Source organism: Mandrillus leucophaeus, unplaced genomic scaffold (genome assembly GCF_000951045.1).
Source record: "Mandrillus leucophaeus isolate KB7577 unplaced genomic scaffold, Mleu.le_1.0 Scaffold146, whole genome shotgun sequence".
Lineage (NCBI taxonomy): Eukaryota > Metazoa > Chordata > Mammalia > Primates > Cercopithecidae > Mandrillus > Mandrillus leucophaeus.
Window position 1 is genome coordinate 4133207 of NW_012101432.1, and position 8708 is coordinate 4141914.

General features: G+C 36.2%; 1 protein-coding gene across 2 annotated transcripts in view; it reads left to right on the top strand.

Annotated features, from left to right (window-relative positions):
- Positions 1 to 8708, top strand: part of SATB2 (SATB homeobox 2) — a 211497-nt gene that overhangs the window by 38572 nt on the left and 164217 nt on the right. The gene's annotated exons all lie outside the window — the stretch shown is intronic.

The following is an 8708-nucleotide window of genomic DNA, read 5'->3' on the forward strand; positions in this document are numbered from 1 at the left end:
TACAATACTGGGGAGCCCATTGTGAGCTTCTGTTGTTTCATTTTGAAGTATAGCCCATTGTTCTTTCATGCCAAAGAATTGACAAAACAAATAACAAAAATTCCCCCCAAACCTTGAGTAATGGAAAAAAAAAATTGATCTGATGGAATTTATTGTTCTTGTTTTTCAGCTGAAATGATTGAATTGTATTGTTTATGATTATGGTTATAACCAAAGGAGAGAAATCCGTAACTTCCAGATCTTAGTTTATATATTAGTATCCTGGATTACTGTCTTTAGTTAACATTTGTGAATATGCCAAGGATGTTTTTTATTTTTTAAAATGAGTTTCTCTTCATATCATTCCTAAGAACTATCAGTCAGAGCCTCATTTATAACAATAAGGATACTATGAGAGATTAAATATTGATATAAAGTTACAGATGTGGTGACCAACGGATTTAAATTCCCAAGCTCTTGAATTTGATTCTGTAAGTAGATGATTGCTTTTTAGGAAATATTTTAAGCATTTAAGTTATACTTTAGTTCAATCAAGAAAGCAACCTGATTGAAATTAGGAATGTTTTCCCAGGGCAGGTAGTACCCTACTAGTTATTGTGTATCCCAGCACAGTCTGAATCCGAGCGCTGGCCAGGCTGGGCGCAGTGATAATAGCTGAATCATAGAGTCCAGTGCTTTCAAAGCAGCCTGATAAAGGATGATTCATTTCCTTTTTTCTGACAACTTTCCTTCTTGTGTGAGGGATTCACGATTTGATCCTGAGCAAATTGCATACTGGGCACCATTGCTTCTATGTCATGCTATGTACCTAAATGAAATAAAAGAATCTCCCTTCCCTTCCCCCCACAAACTTTTCATGCCACTTTAGGGATATTTTTCTCTGAATGTAAAGGTCATTGTATCCCACTGCTTGCACCCTGGTGTGCCAGCTTCCTGTTTGACAGGGCCATCCATCTCAGTTAGCACAGCCGTTCAGCGCGTCGAGATCTCACATGTGGAACACAGAGCACTAAGTGGCCAAGATTTGATTCTTGGCACATGCTGAGGGAAGGGGCTCTCAGGAAATTTGCACAAGGGAGCCACACTATTCCTTTCAGGGATTTGGACTAAGAATTCTACTCACCAAGGTGAGATATATGAGCAGATAAATGTCATCTACCGTGGAGGATTATTAAACAGGGAACAAGTCAAAAGTGATTATTTGCCTCCTCAAAGTTTTTGAATATTAAGGCTAAAATGCTAAATATTATACTATTTATAAGTTGAATCAATATTCCTATGGTACTCTAGAGTACAGATACACTTTATAGGTAAGCAAATATTTTATCACTCGGTCTTATACTGTAATCTCACAAAGGAAAAAAATCAGTTTATTTTAAATTAGGCTGCCGATCTGTGTTTTGGGGAAATGGAAAAAACTTAGAATTGTTTACTTTGAAATAAATGTATTAGATCATTGTCTTCATTCAGATCATTAAAAGTATGCGGTTTGCTGCATGTTTATTATAGACCAAATAGTATGCATGGTAAGACAGGTAATTCATATGCTGGACAAACAGCAGCGTGTAAGAAAGATAGAAAAGGAAGTAGAACAAAATATGACTTTTGATGACTGAAGGCATGAGGTTTTATGGGGGTAGTTTTTTGTTCATTTTTGTTTGGCTTTGTTGTTCGTTTCATGTTTATGTAATTCCTCTAAGATGAGGACTTGCGGGACTTCCTGGCAAATCCATTTAAAGCAAAGAAACGGCAGTGTTCTTGAATCTCTTTTTCGTATGCTGGAAAGGTTGGGCAGAACTAAACTGCAAAGATAGTGGGTTGCTTTAGCCATTTTAAAAATCAAGACTCTTGAAATACAATTTTTCATTTTGATGTGACCAGAAAAGAGTTTCGGTAATTGAATTGGAAGAATATTTCAGATTGCCTGTAAAGGAGGAAATACATTAGCAATGTCATTATTTGGAATGGTCCTCAAGTCCCAATGACAGGGCAGCAGGTCCATGATCTTGTAAACATAGGATAGTCATTTTCTTTTTCTCAGAGGGTATTCCCTCCAGGTGAGCTGAATTTTTAGTAAGAAAGAATATTTGCTTCTAAAGAATGATAGAAATTCTACTAAAATGGGGTTTAGGGATTTCTTTCCCTGTGTTAAAATAACCTTTATTTGAAGGCTAGATATCAGGACCTAAGAGAGAATAATGTAGAATGATACTGTTATAAACCATGGTAACTGTGTTTCTAGCTGACCCATAACCTCCATTTCCCAGTGCACATACTGTTAACTCTGATTCTCAAGGATATGAAATGCAGGATTCATCAGACTTGCTGTTTTGCATATGTAGAAAGCCGAAAACTGGCAGGCCCTTTGCTTGTACCAGAATAGCTGGACTAAGGTCTAATGAATGGCAAGCGCACTTTATACTATATGTATGATGGGCCGTGAGTACATGTCTCTGCATTAAAGGTCTTTTGGAAGAGGCATGTTAATCCAGGGTACTGCTGCTACTCTGGGAACTGCCCCATTCTCCCAACCTGGGAACTGCCCCATTCTCCCAACTTAAAACTCACCACTTCCTTTACTATTCTTTCTTCTTTCCTTTTCATCCTTTCAGTTCTTCCCCATAAGGCTTTTGGCAGTAGCCATGGAGCTCCCTACACTGTCCAGAGAGTTCTGGAGCCCACTGGTTGAGTAGCTATTCATTCATGTTGGCAGTGTGAATGGTGGGCTTTGGGAGGCAGCCGTGATGGCAAGGTGATGCCTCACTGTGCTTGTTTGATTTAATTTGTAAGTGGGCATTTTATCTCTCCCCTACTTTCTGTTAATTTTAAAGTACGTTTTAAAATTAACTGTTGATTAATTAAATTAAATTAAATTAATTTATTTATTTTGAGGGAGTCTCACTCTGTCACCCAGGCTGGAATGCAGGGACGCAGTCTTGGCTCACTGCAACCTCTGCCTGCTGGTTTCAAGCGATTCTCCTGCCTTAGGCTCCCAAATAGCTGGGATTACAGGCGCCTGCCACCATGCCTGGCTAATTTTTGTATTTTTAGTAAAGATGGGGTTTCACCATGTTGGCCAGGCTGGTCTTGAACTCCTGACCTCAGATGATCCGCCCACCTCGGCCTCCCAAAGTATTGGGATTATAGGCATGAGCCACTGTGCCCAGCCGACAATTTTATTTTAAAACAAATGTGCTTAACAAATAAAGAAGCAAAAATCCTTTCTGAATGGATTTTTTTAAGGTCAAAATTATATGTTTAAGAAGGGTATATTAATGGTCACTGTTTCTTATTTATATTGGAGTAATTACATTCATGCAGTCATTTTAAATGATGTTTCTAAAACACAGAAAAAGTGTCTTTAATAAATGTTATGTGAATCAAGCAGGGTGCCAAGTACATTCTCAATGATATAAAATTCCACATATATGCATGGAAGAAAGACAAAGGCAATGTATTAAAATAATCAACAGAGTAGGTGATGGGATTATGTGGGATTTTCTTCTTTTTCTAATAAAAAAAGTAAATATCAAATTTTACTTCTTTCATGAATTAATTGAATAAATGGGAAGATAATTATGTCTATCTTATTCCCCAATTTTGATAAGCTGTTCACTTTATCCCTAATTTATCCATAAATGTGAAAATTTATACATGATACAGATGCATTTCTATTTTTTCAGTGGAAGTTTAAAAAAAGAACCAATAAATCATTAATGAGCCCCTGTGATGTATAAACCAAGGGATTTCTTCGAGTTGGTTTTTTACTTTTTGAGACAGGGTCTTGATGTATATCCCAGGCTGCAGTGCAGTGGCACAATCATGGTTCACTGCAGCCTTAAACTTTTGGGCTCAAGCAATCTTCCTGCCTCAGCCTCCTGAGTAGCTGGGTGGCCCTGCCACCATGCCCAGCCTAATTTTTACTTTATTTTTTGTAGAGAGAAAGTATCCTTATGTTGCCTTAGGTGATTCTCCTGCTTCAGCCTCCCAAAGTGTTGGGATTAAAGGTGTGAGCCACGATGCCCAGGCAATTCTTAGAGCTTTAATATAATGCATGGTAACAATTGAACAGTTACTATATGTTGGGCACTGTTCTAAGAGATTTAAATGTACTGACTCATTTAATTCTTATAACAGACTTTTGAAGTAAGTTATACATTTCCCATTTCACAGAAGAGGAAACTGAGGCAAAGAAGAGTAGGGGAGTCACTTTCCCAGAGGCACAGGCTGGTGGGTGGAAGAACTGAAATCTGAAGTCCATTGATCTATCTCTAAATTCAAGGTCCTTAACCACACAGCTGTCCTGTGAAAAGTCTGATTGCCAGCACTTGCTCTTTACTTTTGGACATAAGCCCTAAAAGGTAGGACTTTTTGCATTAGGTGATTACTAAATACATGCTGATTATGTATATTTGATAATGATGTTTATATATTTCATTTCCATGATGAAATATATAGATACTTTTTCAAAGTAATAGAGACAGACTTCATTAAAATTTAAAAGCAAACAGAAAGCCAAACCTCATAGAATTGTCATGTACTGAAGCCAACTTCTAAAACTAAATACTTGTAGAGGGCCTATAGTAGGTTGAGCATTTCAAATACATAATTCTTGCTTATGTGACCAAAATGAGTCCTGATACAAAAATAGAACATATTTCTAATCTAGAAGTTTCTTATCAAACTTACAAATGTTTTGTCAGTGTTGATCTGAACGTCATCTACTTGAAGGCATTGTATGTAGAAAGCAGAATTTCCATCTATGAACTGGAAACAATGACAAGAATAAAAAAGATTTAAAACCAAAATACCAAGGATATTTTTATAAAAACTGAATGCCTTTATTATCGCTTTATTATTCATTTATTTATTATATATATTTTTCAATGTACTATCTCTTTACAGTGTACTATTGGAAGATCTTTACATAGAAGCTAATTTCAAGGCAAATTTTATTGTTAGAAATAAATATTCTTTCAGTTTAAATTGTTCAGTGTTTGAAATGCTCTGCTCTTAAATTCTCTAAAATCATTTTTTATGGAAACATGCAACATATACAAATTCGAGAGACTTGGTATTAAATATTCATGAACTCCTCATCTAGGATCAACAATTAGAAATTCATGGCCAATCCTGTCTTGTCTCTGTCCCTACCCGCTTCTCACCCGCTCCCCCACTGGATTATTTCAAAGTATATGCTAGATATTATATTTTATCTATAAATATTTTAATATCTCTGAAAGATAAAGACTATCATAGAAAACATAAACCACAATACTATCATAACTCCTAAAAAAAGGTACTTCTTTAATTTCACATTCAGTAAAGATTCAAATTTTCTTAATCATTTTGTAATTTTTTTTAGTGTTGCTTTATTCAAATTAGGAGCCATAGAAATCTATAAATTGCACTTGGTTGATGTGTCCCTTAATTTTTTTTTGAATCTATAGGTTATCTATTCTTTTACACTTAAAAACATTCTTTTCTGAAACTTAGATTTGCTGCTTTAATTCAGAATTTTTGTTTGCTAAACTTAATGAAAGTCCTAGTCCTATAAATTCCTTCAAATACTATGATTTTAAATAAGCAATTAGTGGCTGTGCACGATGACTCATTCCTGTAATCCCAGCAGTTTTGGGAGGTTGAGGTGGACAGATCCCTTGGGGTCAGGGGTGTGAAGCTAGCCTGGTCAACATGGTGAAACCCCATCTCTACTAAAACTACAAAAATTAGCTAGGCATGGTGGCAGGTACCTGTAACCAATTCCAGCTATTCAGGAGGCTGACGCAGGAGAATCACTTGAAACCGGGAGGTGGAGGTTGCAGTGAGCCAAGATTGAGATAGTGCCACTGCACTCCATCCTGGGCGACAGAGACTCTGTCTCTAAATAAGTAAATAGGTAGATAGATAGACAGACAGATAGATAATTAGTAAGCACAGTCATAATCTTGGAAAGGAATTCAGAAATTAACTTTGTTTCCTTTTTTCTTTTTCTTTTCTTTTTTCTTTTCTTTTTTTTTTTCTTTTTTTCTTTTTCTTTTTTTTTTTTTTTGAGAGAGAATGGTTAAAAGATATATGTTGTCTGGAGCCAAAAGGTTTTTCATGCTCTGAAAGTTTGACATTTTCCCTAGTGAAAATATTTAAAATGGTCCAGGCGTGGTGGGCTCACGCCTGTAATCCCAGCACTTTGGGAGGCCAAGGTTCCACCTGAGCACCTGAGGTCAGGAGTTCGAGACCAGCCTGGCCAACATGACCAGATGGCCAAACCCTGTCTCTACTAAGAATACAAAAATTAGCCAGGCATGGTGGCGCACACCTTTAATCCCAGCTACCCTGGAGGCTGAGGCAGGAGAATCACTTGAACCCAGGAGGAGGAGGTTACAGTGAACTGAGATCATGCCACTGCACTACAGTCTGGGCAACAGAGCAAGACTGCATCTCAAAAAAAAAAAAAAAAAAAATCTTGTCTCGCTTTCTCTGTTTCTTCCTTTCACTCTCTCTCTTTTCCCTACTTTTTCTTCTTTCAACATTAAATGTTTGGGAGACTTTCAGCAGTTTTTTTCTTTATAAGGGCAATGTTGAAAAAAGATACATATTTAGAAATTTTAGGCCTTGGAGCTAACGGTTAACAGAAAAGCTGCTTTTTAAAAAATTCTGTGGCTCCCTAAAGAGAGCTGAAAATACTACCCCAAATTGCTGTTAACTGTGTCTCAGCCCTCATTAGAGCTGGATAGGCCGCAATGTAAAACACTATTTGGAGGACACAATTCTTCAACAGACCCCATGCTGTCTCCTCCTCTGCTATATAAAATTAAATATTCATACATATGTATGTGTGTACATATACATGTTCATATGCACACAGTGAAACTTGAAATACTAATTAAATGCCAGCGGTAAAATAATGCTCACCTTATTTCCTCATCCCAATACATAGTTAAGATTGAATATCTAATATAATATTTATAGTTCCATATTCCTTATATTTGTTTATGTTGGCATAAATATGTAACATATATAGATATATAATAATGGCTCACATGAAGGTCAACTGATGGAAATATTGTTTATATGTAAATTTGTAGAGGGTGAAGACTCTATCTAACTTGATTTTTGGGATGCCTAACAGTTGACTAGGTAGTGCTTGATAAGCTGTTGAGGGCAAGAAATGAATGCATGATCTCACTTTACCTCTGACCTTGCAATTTCTACTTGAATGCCCACTAAAAAAAATCCTATCAGTGGAAATAATTCATTTAAAAGTGTAGCTCATTATTTCCTCCACAGTGTGGGAAGTATTTAGCCGTGTTTTCAGTTATCTGTTTTGTTCGGGATGATAGGCCATGGTAGCAATTAACTTTGATATATTTTTTAAACTGCCCAAAGTCCTTCTTCTCCAGAGTGTAGGCATTAATGCCTATGACCTGGAGGGGACTGGTCATCTGAGACATTCATATAAAATGATGCAGGTTAAACCGACTAACCCACAGATATATGCAACCTTTATTTAATAATTAAGGTATGTCTCATTAAAATATATAGCTTCTAGGAGTTTCAAGTGTGAAACCTACAAGCCTAAAATTGGTGGTACTGTGATATGATATATATCATGTTTAATTTTTTATTCTGCTCCCCTTTAAAGCATAACTATCTTTTACGAATTTATAGATTTTAAATGCAAAATAGAGTTGTTTGCTGAATACCTAGGTTTGTTTGTGTTTTAAGAAGATGAAGAAGATGTAGTACAGATTTCATTCAAGGAACTCATTTGGTAAAAAAAACACATTCATTAAAGCACTTAAATTTTTCAATAGTGCTGTTACTTTTTTGGTACATTCTTTACATTTAAACTTCTCCATTGATATAACTCCTAGTTTTGATGCTATACCATTATTTTCCAACTCTAAGTAAAGTCTATTTTGGCATTCATAATGGACAGTAAAAAGTCTTGGCCACAGAGCATTTTGTAATATTAAAATGCTTTTTAAGAAATTCCCTGCTTCCTGTTTTGTCTTTTTTTCCTTTGGAAAAGATTTCTCATCATCTGAATCTTGTAATTTCAGTTAATTATTTGCAAAATTGTGAAATTTCAGAATTGCAGGTCTTTCACTTCATATGTTAGTGTATATTTTACGTTTTAATACTTTGTTCAAATTTTCTTAGATACAATGTTACTGTATTTTTACATTCCTATGGGATCCCAGTTCCATAACTATTCATTTATCTCTGTGGTATCAGTAAGTATTCAATTTATTTATTACTTAGTTCAAATAGCTTGGCACATAAGTGGGACCCAGAGCTGTTAGGGACTTCCTCTGCAGTATGACAGAAGAAGAGCTCAGTGGTGGTTTTGAGAGGCAGGGATGAAAAGTGAGCATTCTGCTGGCTGTTTGGTCACAGTTGGGCACCTTGGTTTGGTTTCCTAGGTGCCAATAGATTTTGCGATGACTGTGATGAGCAGTTAAAACCCAGCACTTTGAAATGCAGGTTTCTTTTGATGGCAGCTTGGAGAGCTCTAAAGGGTCTTAAGTCAAGGCTCTAGAGCACGTGCCACTTGCTTGCTCAAAAGCAGTAATTGGCAAAATTATTTTTGTGTCAATGAGAGAAAACACAAAGGTTCTTCCTCTATCTGTCTGCCTCTTTTTGGTTTGAAGAAATATCACTCAGGACAGAATAGCAAATCTGTGCTGCTATTTTACAAGCTCGTT